We start from the raw sequence: 16,204 nt of genomic DNA, 5'->3' as shown, positions 1-16,204 counted from the left end.
GTCTAGAAGTTGAATAGTTAAATTTAAATCTAAGATTTCTTTGCTGAACTTCTTATTGGAGGATCTATCCAACACTGCCAAAGGAGTGTTAAAATCTCTGACTATGATGGAGCTGGGGGAGATCAAGTTGCTCATGCCAGTTAGAGTCTCTTTTATAAATTGAGGTGCATTCTTGTTGGGTGCATAGATATTGATAATTGAGATCTCATTGTATTGAGTATTGTCCTTAACAAATATAAAGTGGCCTTCTTTATCCTTGGTTACTTTTGTTGTATCTGTGAATAAAATTGCAACACCTGCTTTTTTCTGCTTTCCATTAGCCTGGAATATAAATGACCATCCCCTCACCCTGAGTCTATATTTGTCTTTTAAGGGTAAGATGAGATTCTTATATACAACAAATGTCTGGTCTGAGTTTCTGTATCCAATCTGCCAATCTTTGCCTCTTTAGAGAACAATTTAAGCCATTCACATTGATAGAAATTATTGATAAGCCTGATAAAATTTTAGGTATCAAGTTGTTCAAAAGTCCAGTGGACATTTTTAATCCTTTCGCCACTGTAGAAGTTGGAGTTTGATCAATAGTTTCTGAGTTAGTTTACTTTTGTGGTGGAAGATTGCCCTGGTCATTATGGAGAATAGGTCTGAGAATATCCTGGAGAGCTGGTTTAGTTATGGCAAATTTCTTCAATGCATGGATGTCATTGAAGTATTTACTTTCTCCATCGTAAATGAAACTCAGTTTAGCTGGATACAGGATCCTGGGCTGAAAGTTATTTTGTTTTAAGAGATTAAATGTCGATGACCACCCTCTTCTTGCCTGAAAGGTTTTGGCAAAGAGATCTGCAGTTATTCTAATATTCTCCCTCTTGTAGGTTATGGTTTTCTTATGTCTCACTTCTTTCAAGATTTTCTCTTTCATATTAACTTTAGTGAAGTTAATTATGATGTGTCTGGGGGATGTCTTATTCAGGTTGAGTCATGCTGGGGTTCTGACGCTGTCTGCAATCTGGATTTCCGGATCTCTTGACATATCTGGAAGGTTCTCTTTCATAGTTTCAGAGCCTCTGTGTTTTGTGAAGCAATTTTGTCACCTTCAGGGATTCGTATGAGGTGAATATTAGTTTTCTTCGAATTATTCCAGAGCTCTCTGAGAGAATGATCCGTTTTTGCTTTCCATTTCTGATTCTTCTTGGACGTTTGGACATATTCAGAAGCTTTGTCTTCTATGTCTGAGATCCTTTCTTCTGCTTCTTGCACTCTGTTACCAAGAGATTCTATCATATTTTTCAGATCTTTGAGGGTTGCAATCTCTTGCCTTAACGTTTCAAAATCTTTGGTGGTTGTGTCTTTGAATTCGTTGAATTCTTGAGTGAACTTTTGGAATGCTCCTTGAATTTCTAGTTCTATCTTTGCCTCTATTCTATTCATCTTATTTGCAATCCAAATTCTGAATTCAATTTCTAACATCTTAGCTATCTGTTTATATAGGGGATCTTCAATTTTATCTGCCACATCCTTTCTTGGGGGGATTGACCTACTCTGGTTATTCATATTCCTAGCCACATCCTTTCCTGGGGGGGTTGATCTACTCTGGTTATTCATATTACCAGAGCTTTTCCGCTGATTCCGCCCCATGATTGTTTTACCCTGTTTGGCTTTTCCCCTTGAGGTTTGTCAAGGACCCGTATGGGTGTTATGGCCTGAGAGACTGGGGACCTGCTTGGTGTGGTGGGGCCAAGTGGCTCTGTCTTATTTTCAGCTGTCTTACTCTAAAGATTCAGTTTCTCTTGGTTGAAGTCTCAGTGGTGGAGAAATACCAGCAATTAAATCTCCCTGCCCCCCATAAACAACAATTGGGCAAGGAAAATCAACCTTCCCTCAACCATACACCCAGGGTGTCCCTTTGAATAGTCCCTGGGTGGTCTGCCTGGTTTAAGGGGTCCAAATCAGTTGTCCCTATCAGCACCTGTTTCAGGTGGAAAAGTTCAAATGTTTCCGGCAGCTAGATAAGAGGGGTCTGCTCGCAGCTCAGATATAACTTGCTCCAGTGCTCCGTGAGGGCAAAGGGACCCACCCAGGAGACAGGTTAGTCTGGGAAGGTTAATACCTCCTTCCCCACCTTGCACCCAGTCACTCATAATCCCCCAGGTCTGTGACCCTGTTCACTCCAGTAGGCAACGGCTCCTGGGGTTTAAGATTGCCAAAATCACCAAGAAATCTGCATCTGGCGGGGGGGCTTGTGTGTTTAAATTAGGCTGTGAACATTCTCTTAATTCCAGCCCCTCGCCTTCTGTTGCAGCTAGATTCCTCTGCAAGTCAGAGGCTGCTAGCTCTGATGAGCAACTCAACCCTGGTAGCAATTAGAATTTACACCCAGGTGTCAATCCCTGCCTCTGCCTGCCCATTGCCTTTGTCTCAGCATTCCCCTGAAGGCGAGGTGCTCTTTGGGAAATCTGAGTCCAGTCCGGCAGGGGAAGAATTTATGCTTTAAAAGGTGTGGCCGTTACAGCCTCACACCTTCTGCCCCATCTAAATTCTTCTGCAAGTTAGAGGCTTTCTAGAGCTGATGAAGAGCTCAGCTCTGGGCCTGAAGCAAATTAGAGTTTACACTCAGGTGTCAATTCCAGCCTCTGCCCACCCACTGCCTTTGTCTCAGCTGTTCCCCTGAGGGCTGGTGCTAATTGTCTGTTTACTTATGAAAGTTACCAAGTCTGTTCATTTGGCCTGTGGCTGCTGTCCGGAACCTCTGCCCAGAGAGACGGGGCTCACCTATCTGGAATGGCATCAGTTCGCAGCTCAGGATGCCACTGTTGCTGTATGGCTTCCTCTAAGCCAACTTTCCTCTCCTCACTCCTGGCCACAGTCAGCACAGAGCAGCACCAGCCCTTTCCTCCTCCACTTCTCTCAAGAAGATGCCCAAGAATCTGGACTCCATAGGTAGCAAATCTCCAGACCTCAGAGGGGTGGAGAGGGGTGGAGTGGGGTGGGGTGGGGTTGGGGTGGGGTGGGGGTGGGGGTGGGGAATCCTTGGAGTTCAATGTTGCAGGTGGGGAAGATATACAGTTTATATAGTTTTACAGTTTTATGCCTGGCAGGAGGGTTCCGTGGCATCCCAGCAGGGGTAGGAGGTCCAGTTTTTAGGGGGTCTCTCCCATGAGATAGAGTGGGAGGATGTTTGAACTCTGCTTGCTTGTTTACATGGAGTAAACTGCAAGCCCTTCTTGTGGGGGAGGGGACTCCCATCCTCTTGGTGGTGGATTTTGTACTTTTTGATTGTATTTTTGGGGTTGCAGCTCACCTCAGGAAGGTTGAAGTGTGCTCTTCGATCTTCTCTTGGCTCTGCTCCAAACCATCAGCTCCTTTGCTGAACTTCTGTCCTTTAAGCCTCCTTCTGGATAGGAGCTTCTGTAAAAAGCTGGCTGCAGTCTGCCATCTTGGCTCCCAAGATTGCCTTTTTTTAAATTCAGCATAATTTTTTGAGATTCATACATGAGGAATATATCAATAGTTGCTTTCTTTTTACTACTGACCATTATTTCATGGACTGGATGTACAAGTTTAACCACTTCCCCAGTGAAAAATATGGGAGGGGCTTATTTCCAGCTTTTTACTGTATACATTATAAACAAAGCCTCAATAAACAGTTGTGCACAGATATTTATACCAAATAAGTGCCAAGAAGAGCAATTGCTGGGTTGAATGATACTTGCATGCTTAGCTATTTAAGAACCTATCAAACTGTTCTCCAGAGTGGCTGTATAATCTTACATTTTCCCAAGCAATGTATAAATGATCCAGCTTCTCTGCATCCTTGCCAGCATTTAGTGCTGTCACTATTTTTCCTTCTTCAATTATAACAGGTGTGTAGTGATATCTCATTATGGTTTTAGTTGCCATTACCCTAACACAAATGATCCTGGAAAATTTTTCCACATGTACATCATCTTTGGTGAAATATCTCTTTATGTTTTCTGTCCATATTCTACTTGATTTCTTTTTTAGTGTTGTTTTTATTGTTTTGAGTTATTTATATATTCTAGATCAGTGGTTCTCAACTTTCCTAATGCTGTGGCCCTTTAATATAGTTCCTGTGGTTCGTGACCCACAGATTGAGAACCGCTGTTCTAGATACTAGTACTTTGACATACTAGATATATAATTTGCCAATATATTCTCCTACTCTGGGTCTTTTCAACCTTTTAACATCCTTTTTTTCTAAATCAAGAGTTTTTATTTTGATTTTGATGAAATTAAAGTTATCATGATTCTATGGATCATTCTTTTGGTGTGAAGTCAAAGAACTTTTTGCCTAGCTCCAGATCACAACACTTTATTTCCTGTCTTATTTTTCCTGAACATTTTATAGTTTTTTATATTCAAGTCCATGACCCATTTTAATTAAGTTGTGAGACTTGGATCTGTTTTGTTGTCTTTTGCCAATCATGCCTAATTGCTCCAGTACCATTTGTTGAAAAGGCTGTACTTCCTTGGTTCAATTGCTTTTGTATCTTGCCAAAAGTCAATAAAGTGTGTGGGCCTATTTCTGATTTCTATATTCTGTTCCATTTATCAATATGTGTATCCCTCTATCAATAACACAGTATTGATTAGCTATAAGTTTTCAAATTGGGTGCACTGACTGATCTTTCCTACTTTAGACTTCTTTTTCAAAATTGTTTTAGCTATTCTTCTTCTTCTTCCTTTCCACTTAAGTTTTAGAATAAACCTGTATCTATAAAAAAAACTTTCAGGGAATTTTGATAGGTATTGTGTTAGATACATTAGTTTGTGGACAACTGATACATTTATTATGCTGGGTCTTCTAATCCATGAATACAATATATCTCTCTGTTTATGTAGGTCTTTTCATTTCTTTCATTGGCATTTTGTAGTTTTTGGCATATAGGTCTTACAAAGGGCAAGGTTTACACCTAAACAGGTCCTTTTATTCTGATTTAATTGGCATTGTATTTTTTATCTGTTTCTGTGTTCAATGCTTATACATAGAAATACAATTGATTTCTATGTTTATTTTTTAATCTGTTAACCTTACTGAAGAGTTGCTTATTTTGTATGTAAACAATGTTATCTGCAAATAGGAAATTTTAATTCTTCCTTTCCAATCTGTATTTTTTTTCTTTTCTGGCATTATCACATTAAGCTAGAATTTCTAGGACTATGTTGAATTAACAGTGGTGAAAACAAACATCTCTGCTTTTTCATTCATTCTCCCTTAAATAGGACATTAATTATATCTTTCTTGTTTCTGTTTATCTCTTTGTTTGTAAAAACGATAAGGAAAAAACAAACACCCTGAAAAGTAGTGTGTGACCATAGGTCTTACATTTCTCTTGAGTACTACTGCTTTTCTCATCCACAGTTGCTAGAATACCAGCTGATGCATAACCTACCATCTTCTTACATAAAGAAAGTTAAACATGACAGTAGCTTTGAGCCAATTACTTGTAATGGTTGCGTCTCACCTATGGATGTGAGTCTTGGTTGGCCAGGACTCTTAGGGATACAGGGATTAAGGGAAGTAAGGAGCACTAGTTAAGGTTGTGGAAAAAGTGTTGGGTACTGGGTAAGAATCCTGGGTTTGATTCCTACCTCTCCCTCTACCAGGGATATAATTTAGGCCAAATTGTTTGGGGTCTTTCTTTTCACTCCTGCACAATAGGGGTACTATTGTTTTACTTTCACTTATAAAAGTTTAATTGAGCCTTTTTGTTACTGTTTTTATATTAATTCCCAGTGCAAGGCCTGGTATGAATATTCAATAAATGGTAACTTCTTTTTTTGTTGAAGATTAAATTTAATGAATTATCATTTATGAAAGGTTTGTAATAGTGTACATAGGAACTGATGTATATAAGTGTTAACTATTTTTTGTCTAGGCTGGTCTCAAACTCTGGGCTTCAAGCAATAGTCCTGCCTCAGCCTTAGAAGTAGCAGGGATTAAGTGTTAATTAAATAAAAGATACACATATATATGTGTGTGTGTGTGTATATATTTGTGCTATAAATTATATGTTATAGATAATGTCATTATGTACATAGTGTTACATTATAGAAATATGTAATATTAAAATATACACACTATATAGTACATCGTATGTTATACTATGTTATCATCATACTATATATTACATATATACATACTTTTTTTTATTGTTTGGGATGCACTGAGGGTACAAGGAATTAGGTTACAGTGATTGCATTTGTTAGGTAAAATCCCTCTTATAATTGTGTCCTGCCCCCAAGAGGTGTGTGTACACTATGACCCCCCATCCCCCTCCCTCCTCACCTCTCCCTGCTCCCTCATTCCACTACCCCCCATCTTGTATTAGGTCATCTACTGCCTTCATATTAGAATTGAGTACATTGGATTTTTGCTTTTCCATTTTTGTGATGCGTTCTTAGAAGTATACATTCTAACTCATTCCAGGTTAACACAAAAGATGTAAAGTTTCTATTTGATTTTCCTCATTCCTAACCTCAAGGAGAAGTGAGGCCAGTGAGAAGAGTCACTTGCCATTGCACTTTTCCTTTAGGAAGCAGGATACAGAGCAGACAGCCTGAGGCACTAGGATTAGGAAATTTGAATTTTGAGAACCTTTTTGCCACCTGGCTAGGTGACTTCAGAAACATCTCTTCTTCCCTGGGCCTCAGTTTCCTCCTCTGTAAGTTGATATTGTTGGATTATATGGTGTCTTTCAGACTTAATTTTTAATGATGGCGCACTTTGTTCAAGTGAAACCTTATGAGAAAGACCAGTTTTTAAAATGGAGGTGAGGATCTTGAGCCCTACCAGACATCCCTTACATCTGTGGCTTGTACACACTACCCTCCTATTTGTTTCTGCCTTTGGCAAAGGAGCAGATAGCTCTTTTGAAGGCCACGGTATTGATTTTCTTTGCTTTTCTTCAGCACTTCATTTACCTGAATCTACCACTTCTTTTTCTGACTTTCTCACCTCCCTCTAAGCTGCCTCTGTAGATTCAGGACATTCTAAAGGTGTTGGTGTACAAACTTAACCATTAATGCAGTAACACTGCCCTCCATTGGACAAGTGGAAGATTTCTTGACCAGTGCAAGTCACATCACAACAGAGGTTGCTACAGAGCCACCAGAGCTCTGTAGGAGGTGAGGCATGCTGACAAGTGTCCCATTACAAAAAGTAACGACTACCTTGCACCTTTTGGGTCAGCTCCCCTGCCACTTCCTGGTAGTACATCTCACTGACCATTTCTACAGACTCACCCTCTTTAACATGAGCGATATTACAGGAGGTCATTTGGCTATTGCCACCTAGTTTCAGCAATCCTCAGAATCTGTCCCTGCCAGGGATACTTGAATCTAAGAACCTTATTCAGGACCTGGGGTCAGCTACTCATGTATCCCAAAAGCTCATTTTGAACACAGGGACAGAGGCATGAGCAGAGAATTCCAAGTTAAACTATCAGAGCTGTCCAGAGCAAGAGGGGTGCCCAGGATAGACTATACTCAAAAAGTAACATCTGATGTCCTACAAGGTCAGAGCCCTTGCCACAGGCTGTAAGGCCAATCATGAAACTATGACCCTAATTTACTTAACAGTAATGTCACACACAAGAAAAGCCTAGCTGTGTTTTAATCTCCAACCATATATAATGTTGGAGCCACCACTAATCCCATCCTAAACTACTCATGGGAATTCTGAGCCTAGGGAGATGTTTGAACCCTGCTGCTCTATGGCTGCTGAAAAACTCTTCTCAGACCATCACCACCAGAGCACATTCCCACTAAGACTGGCAGATGTGCCTTTTATCCTGGAAGGAATTGATTTTAGATTAGTCTTTAAGTGTGTCCCTAAGTAATTTTGAAATGTAAAAGGCTATAAAATCTCAGCAGTGGAAGTCTTATATGCACATCATTTTTGCCAGTGTGAGTTTTTTGTGTGTTCAAAAGAAACTGGAACTGAAGGCTTTAAAACAGTGGTTAAATTCAAATAGTTTTTGTCTAGAATGGGCTCTTTGGTGCATTCAGAAGGAAATGGCACAATGCTCAACAATGTTGTTTGCATTCTTAGGGTTTCTTCCCATGAGTCCTTTCATGAGGACTTTTCATGAGTCCATGAAACAAAAACTAACTACAGGTAGTAAAACTGAATGCCTTAGATGTCTTACCTTGTCTTACCTCATTGTTTACATTTGTAAGTTTTCTTTCCAGTGAGAGTTCATGTTTTCAAAAGGAATTTGAATAACTAAAGACTTTACCAAATTACTGACACTCATAAAGCTTGTCTATTGCACTTTTTCATGAAGCTTAAAAAAAAAACTGAAAAGACTGAAAATTTTGCCACACTGCTTACATCCATAGGGTTTCTCTAGAGTGTGAGTTCCTGCATGCACATGGATAGAACTTGATAAGCTGACAGCATGACCTCATTGTTTACATTCATAGGGTTTCCTTCTAGCATGAATTTTTCATGCACTTCAAATTGACTGGAAGAACAGAAGTCTTTTCCACACTATTTACATTCATAAAGCTTCTCTCCAGGGTAAGTTCTTTCATGGAATGCAAAGTGGCTGGAAGAAATGAAGGCTTTCCCACATTCTTTACATTGCCAGTATAGGTTCTTTCATGTAATGGAAGAGAACTTAAACTGAAGGCTTCATACCATATTGTTTACCTTCATAGCATAGGGTTTGTCTCTAGAGAAAGTTCTTTCATTGTTTTGAAAAGAACTTGGAGAACTAAAGGCTTTACCATATTGTTTGCATCACAAGGTTTCTCTCCAGTGTGTGCTCGTTCAGGCACCTTGAAGGTGTTCCCACACTGTTTACATTGATAAGTTTCTCTCCAGTATGAGTTATTTCATGAAGTTGAAAGTGACCAGAAGGAATGAAGAATTTACCATATTGTTTGCCTTGATAGTTTCTCTCTGGTATGAGTTCTTTCATGTACTCAAACATTGCTGAAAGACAAATAGGCTTTACCACACTGTATACATAAATAGAGTTTCTTCCCAGTGTGGATTATTTTTTGCCTTCTAAAATGACTGAGAAAGTGGAACGTTTTACCACATTCTTTACATTTATGCAATTTTTCTCTAGTGTGAGTACTTTCATGGCTTTGAAAGTACAAAGGACAACTGAAGGCCTTACCATATTGCTTAACATTCATAGGGGTTCTGTCCAGTATAAGTCTTTTCATGTCTTTGAAAGGTTGTTAATATATGAAGGTTTTCCACAGTCTACATTAATAGGGTTTATCTCCAGAGTGAATTCTTTGGTGGTTTCTAAATGCATGGTGATAACAAAAGGTTTCTCCACATACATTTAAATGGTTTCTTTTCATACTCCTGACATTCTCTTGGTTTCTTTCCAGTGTGAGATCTCACGTTGCTTAGGTTTCTTCTTTTGCTGTTGTTGTTTGTCATCTTCAAGCTTTATCCTTTCGGTAGGTGCTCTTTATCAAGTTGAAGTAGTTATCCTCTAATTCCTATTTTTGAAAGGCTTTATTTTATCAGAAATACTGAATTTTGTTAAGTGTTTCTTCTTTGGTGTGTGATTTTTTTTTTCTTTAGCCTGTGTATACTCTAAAGAAACTCTACTTGGTCTTTTAAGATTATTGATGAATTCTGCTTGTTAGTATTTTGCTAAGAATTTTCATATCTGTATTCCTGAAAGTTACTGGTCTATAGTTTTCTTAGCTGTATTACCTATAGTTTTAGTATTAGGATAATGCTAACTTTATAAATTAAAGTATTAGTTAAAGTATATATTAAGTATTCCATCCTTCCTATTTTCTTGAAGAGAATATGTAGAAATGGCATTAATTCTTCAAATATCTGGTAAAATTCTTCAGTGAAGAAATAATGAGCATGGAGATTTCTTTTTAGGGGTAGCTTTTAAATTAAATATTCCATTTCCTTAGTGTATGTAAGACTACATACATCCCTCACATTTTGAAAAAATAACAAGAAAATGGAATGAGAATCTGATTAGGGGTATGTTAAGAGACAGAGTTCAATATAACAAAATTTGGGGGACACAAATATACAGAACATGTTTCCACTGTTTAAAAAAATCCTGGAGCTCTTCAATCAAATGAAACCTAATACAGATTTAGATGCTTTGACCGAATCTCAAGTAGGAAACCTTCCCTTGTTCTGGCCATAGAATTTAGAAGGCTGCTGTGGTAGACCCCAGGTAGAATTGCACAGGGAAGGCCTAAGTGCACAGACTGGGAAAGTTCCTAGGTCCAAGTGAGCAAGACTAGTCACAGGTTAAGTTATGTTAGCACAGCAAAGACCATAGGATACATTGAACCCTGACTAGATCCGAGGATATTGTTATGCCTTTATGTGGTAAGTGTGATATGCTCTTGTGACAGAAAAGAAAAACAGGGACCCTGGGAACCACTCAGGTTGCTGATCACCTCTACCCTGAGGGCTTCCCTATGAAGAACACAAGAGGGGCCCTGAGCAGATGTGCTTTTGGATGCACCTTTTTCTATTTAATTTCTTTTGATGGTTAATAAATTTTATCAGTTGGAGAAAAAACCAAACCCCACAACTTGCTTCTAGGCAGCTCCTAATCTAAAATAGAACTTTCACAAGTACAGAATTAAACCTATAACCCATCCTTGGCACCTTAGATGGGAAGGCATCTGCTCTATTCTTTTGAGAGCACTTCTACATTGGGAAATCTCTCTCCTTCCCTGGAGATCTTGATACAACAAAAAAGCCCTACTCCTACAAGTTAACCAAAAATGGTTAAGATTCTGTAAGATTTTTAGTATATCTAGTTTTTATTCATTTTAATATTATAAATGACATATGGCTGTCATGATTTATACTCAGATAAGTACTCAAAGAATATTTTGATCAGAGTTGGTTTTTATTGATAGTACCTCACACATAACCATTAAGTGCCAGAGATTCAATCACTCCTTAATTTCTAACTTTTAATTAAAAAAAAAATGTAAAATTGGCAATAACCTAATAGACTACATTTGACAGCTAATCATTTCTAATTCCAAAACTTCAAGGACATAATTTCTAATTCTTTCCTAACACTTCTAATACAAAAAAAATCACAGGAAATTCATAAAGTCTGAGTCAAAGATATTACTCTTTGTTAAAACTGGTTTGGCAATGTCTTTCACATTATGAATATTCACCTGAATTTCCAGACACCCTGAAAAATTTGACTTAAATAAGATCTCTGGGATAAAAACATTTTAACATTAAAGTTGTTTTAAAAATGCAAAAAGGAACTTTCATATTAACACATATAAAGTAAAAAAGCTGAGAACTTAAGAAAATTCTGCCATAACATTGTAAACTCTTGACTATATCATACAACCTTTTATATTAGCTGCCCCAAATGTGTTCCTACCCATTTAAATAAAAACATGACCATCACATGGATAGCTAAGGAAAACTCATAATTTGCAAGGAATTTTGTTCTATTTTAAAAACAGCTTTTTTGATTTGTTAGAAACAAAAACAGATGAAACCACTATCTTTCTATTATTTAATTTTCTTCTTTCATAGCTCAGTTGATGCTTTATGAGTATCAGTATGAACTTCATGGAGCAAACACAAATCATAGAGAAACTGCTTTTTCTGGAGAAAAGCAGTTTGGAGCATTGAAATTAAGATAAAGTAACTCCTTGGTTGTTATGAGGCTCTTTGTTTACTGGGACTGTTTATTCTCATAGTGAATATGATTAAAAATCAAAATTTCAATCCAGATTCTCTCACATTATTTACTAAAAAGTAAATATTATAGGGCTAAGTGGGGTGGCTCACACCTGTAATCCCAGCAGTCTGGGAGGCTGAGGCAGGCAGATCGCCTGAACCCACGAGTTCAAGACCAGCCTGAGCTAGAGTGAGACCCTGCCTCTAAAAATAGCTGGGCATTGTGGCTGTGGTGGGCACCTGTAATCCCAGCTACCAGGAAGGCTGAGGCAAGAGAATAGCTTGAGCCCAAGAGTCTGAGGTTGCTGTGAGCTATGACGCTACAGCACTCTACCAGGGCCAACAAACTGAGACTGTTTCAAAAAAAAAAAAAAAAAAAGGAAATTATCTGTCATAATTTTCAATAGAGATTGGTCATGAGGCTATAAAAATTCTCCAAAATTTATAAACTATCAATTATTTCTAGAAAAGAAATCTGCTATGGTATACAAAATCATGGCAATTAACTATATCGTGGAAAGTATCAATAACAATGTCACTACAGCATGAGAGCTTCAGCAAGCATGTGATTCATTACACAGAATTCAGTAACTTCTAACTTATGTGCAAAGAAAACTTAACTTATGCTGTTCTCAAAGCTAAATTGTGAAAATACTTAGGTATTTATAGGTATTACCTGTTTTGTAAAAGACAAAATTCACAATGTGTCACACAATTTAGAAATTAGTATACCTTGACCATGTAGTTCTGAGAACATATCAGGAAAAAATAAAGATACAAAATGTTCACAGCACTGTTTATCTTACAGTAAAAAATGGAAAGGTCCCAAGTCCAAAAATAAGAACTGATTCACTAAATCATAATTCATCTGTAAACGATGATGGGGTCTTTTAAATGGTGTAGATAAAAATTTATCATAAGCGGAAAAAGTCTATGAAAGTATCAATTATGTAATCTTGTATTTTAAAATGTCTAGGCACCATATATGGCATATATGGATAAAAGGCATTTTATTATACTATCCCTTTTTTTTTTTTAGCTTCTCTACAGTGGAATGTATTACATGTGATTTTAAGAAAAATATTAAAGAACAAATTCATTCATACTTTGTGCAGAAATACTTTTAAATTAAGTGAAGGCTGACAACATGCTCACCTGCAAATATTCCACAGGAACTGGCCATACATATACTTTGAAAAATAATTTTACTGAGAGTATCATTGTCAATCAAAGTTCTCTAGTATTTCACAACCAGATCTCTTTTTTTTTTTTGAGACAAAGTCTCAAGCTGTCACCCTGGGTAGAGTACTGTGCTATCACAGCTCACAGCAACCTCAAACTCTCAGGTTGAAGCGATTCTCTTGCCTCAGCCTCCCACGTAGCTGGGACTACAGGTGCCCACTACAATGCCTCACTATTTTTGGTTGTAGTTGACAGTACTGCTTGGCAGGCTGGGGCTGGATTCTAACCCGCCAGCTCCAGTGTATGTGGCTGGCCTGCTAGCTACAGGTGCCAAACCTCAACCAGATCTTTTAGTAGATTTTTATCAACCTATGCACTTTGAAAACATTATTTTCTTGTAGCAGCAGTGTCACAGGTAAAAGGTTACTATCAAGCTTATCTAAACCACATTAGAGATACATCTGATAGGAAAGAATCTACAATAAAAGTCAAAATCACAAATAATATAATACTCATCATTCCATAAAATTATGAAATGAATATACTGAATGCCAGAAAAGCAGGCCAAATGAGATCAGGAGGAAAAAAAGGTTCAGATGAAAACTATGAAAGTTATGGAGGGAAATTCTGAAAACATTTAGTGGCTTGGGGGTGGGGGTTGTCATTATACTACATAAACACTTTATGTATAATTTCACTTAAGAATATGCAGCATTCTTTCTTTGACATGAAAATCACTTTTTATAGTTATTAGTCATAATAAAAAGAACTTTTTGGCTGCCAAATGGAATGAAGAAGAATATCCAGCAGGAAAAGGGGCAAAAATAGGGAGAAATATGAGGAAGAACTGTGTATATTTGAAAGGAGTTATCATTAGGCCAGTAACACATTGGTAGCAAAGGTGACTTAAAACAACTTAAAAGTGAGAATTTAGGGTTGGGAGGAGAAGAGATGTGGAGTCATTTTCCTGTATAAGTATTTTCAGAATTTTCAATTATGTAATGCCCAATGGATACAAATTTTTCTGTGTAGTCCAAATTAACAGTACTGATGCAAGATTCAGAACAATTTTAAAACGTTAACAACTGTTTTTAGTAACACTATTTTATTTTAAAATTTTTCAAAATACAAAAATAATAAACAATATGGATATTCAACAAACAAAACATAATTCAACTATAAATAATAAAAATGCTGACAACCCCACATAAACATGTAATACTATAAACATTCTAAGCATACAAGAGTAGGTTTCTAGTTCAAGTTTTACCTTTTTCAGTTCACGTTTTATTATCACTTTTAAAAATAAACAAAAAAGCTGCTACAGCTTAACCAATTGCTTTCGCTCCACTCAAAGAGCAGGGAAGTTTTTTTCCCCATGCCAACACACATTCGTGAAATGGGATACTTATGGGCACAGGTATTAAAAACTGGAACAATCCAGTCTCCAGATAAGAAGAGACTCCTTTGGTGTTTTTCAATTCAACAGTCCACAGAAAATGAGTTAAAATAAACTTATTAAAGGAAATCTTGTGCCAGACGGTATGTTCTGAAGTAATATCACACCCAAAACAGGTTCAGCCTTCTGAAAATCAAAAGTAAACATCTATGAATGCTTTGATGATACTTAAAAATTGTATCTTATGAACATTCACTAAGGTGCTGGAAGAAAATCTTGGGGACAGAAATCTATCAACACAAAAACTTGTACAATGTAATAATATATCTCTTTACATTTCACCAAATACTCTGTAAATATGTAAGAATTATTCTGCCTCCCACAGAGTGAAAGACAGATAGGAATTTAAAGCAGAGTGGGGATTACATAATATTCTAGGACTAGAAGTTTTCCATTTGAAATGTGGGAAACAGCCAGGCTGAATGTATTTTTTTATTCTAGCCAAATTAACCACCTTCCTCTTCCTCTTATCAAAATAAATACTTTTCTTTTTGGGAATCTGGGCACAAATAAGTATATAGTCACTCTGCATAATATACTTAAATTATGAGATGTTTCTAATGGGCTGGACTCTATATGACTCAGCACAGACCTCTTTTATAATTATGCTGCTAGATGAGAATAAATCATAAACAATCATAGATTAAAGCCTAGCAAAGCCTAAACAATAGGTTCAAAACTGATAGTGAAAGGTTTTATAGCACCAATGACTTTTTCCTAAGACACTTGAGGGGCCTTTGAATCACTTTAAACTATTATTTATCTTGTAAACAAGACCAAAAATATTCAGTTGATCTGTATTTTGAGCATATTTATAAACTCTATTTAAAAAAAACAAATATAGCATGACTAAAGCAGCTAATAGTGTAAAATCTAAGTATATTGAAAAATATAAAGATATATAAAAGGCTTCCATAATGCAATCATGCAGAGGTAAACTGCTTCATTCAATTACACAAAAGTGATTCTGTACAATTATCTATACATAGCTCCATGAGAATCCTATTCGAGAAAATGAAAACCTTTAATTAATCAACAGATGGGGATTTAAATATGTAACTGATTGGATCTCACAGCAATGTTCAAAAAGCTCAGTGATCTTAATGAGAATCAAATAATCTAGTCTTCTGATTCCCAATGGCATCTTTGATTTTGATTTGCTCTGTTTTTAATTTAAAAGTAAAGAGATAAAAAGGATAACAAACTTGGAGGGTAGTGGTACATGGTCCATATCCATTAACCAATCAACACTGTTAATAGCAGGTATGGTTTCTTCAAACAGTCTTCTTTGGGTTCTAACTTAGCAGCTAAACCATTATTGTGGGGAGAGAGAACCCTTTGTTAAAAATAAAAAAATGCCAAACTAATCTAGGAAAGTATTTATGAACTCCCTGCAGCTAGTTAGCAAATACGAACCAAAACAAAACCTAATTTTTAAAATGCCTTACCAATCACTAGGTCACTAATTATATTAGAACACATTCCAAAATGTGTACTCCTCCTTTAACCAAGCCGAGCATTAACAATCATGTCCAACCAATGTGGATCAACATAGATAATCTGTATCATGACTGATTTACTAACATTTTATTTTTCATTAAGACAGACACATTGCATAACTCAAGAGGAAAAAAAGTTTGCAGAATATTCAGCTTTGCACAAAAAAGGTGAAATAATGAGTATGGCTGGATGGATATAAAAGAGTGAATTAAATTAGTGTAATTTGAGCTTTTCTCATAAAGAACTGTTACCAAGAATAACATCTGACTTTTCAAATGCCTCCTGAGAATCTATGAAGAAATATTCAGAAATTAAGTAAAAACTTCTTTTATAGTGCTCATTCTAAATTTAATATTGTGGGTGAATAT

Source organism: Otolemur garnettii, unplaced genomic scaffold (genome assembly GCF_000181295.1).
Source record: "Otolemur garnettii isolate 467f Iridium unplaced genomic scaffold, OtoGar3 scaffold00036, whole genome shotgun sequence".
NCBI lineage: Eukaryota > Metazoa > Chordata > Mammalia > Primates > Galagidae > Otolemur > Otolemur garnettii.
The sequence above is the reverse complement of the archived record's forward strand: the minus strand, read 5'-3'. Positions refer to the sequence as shown.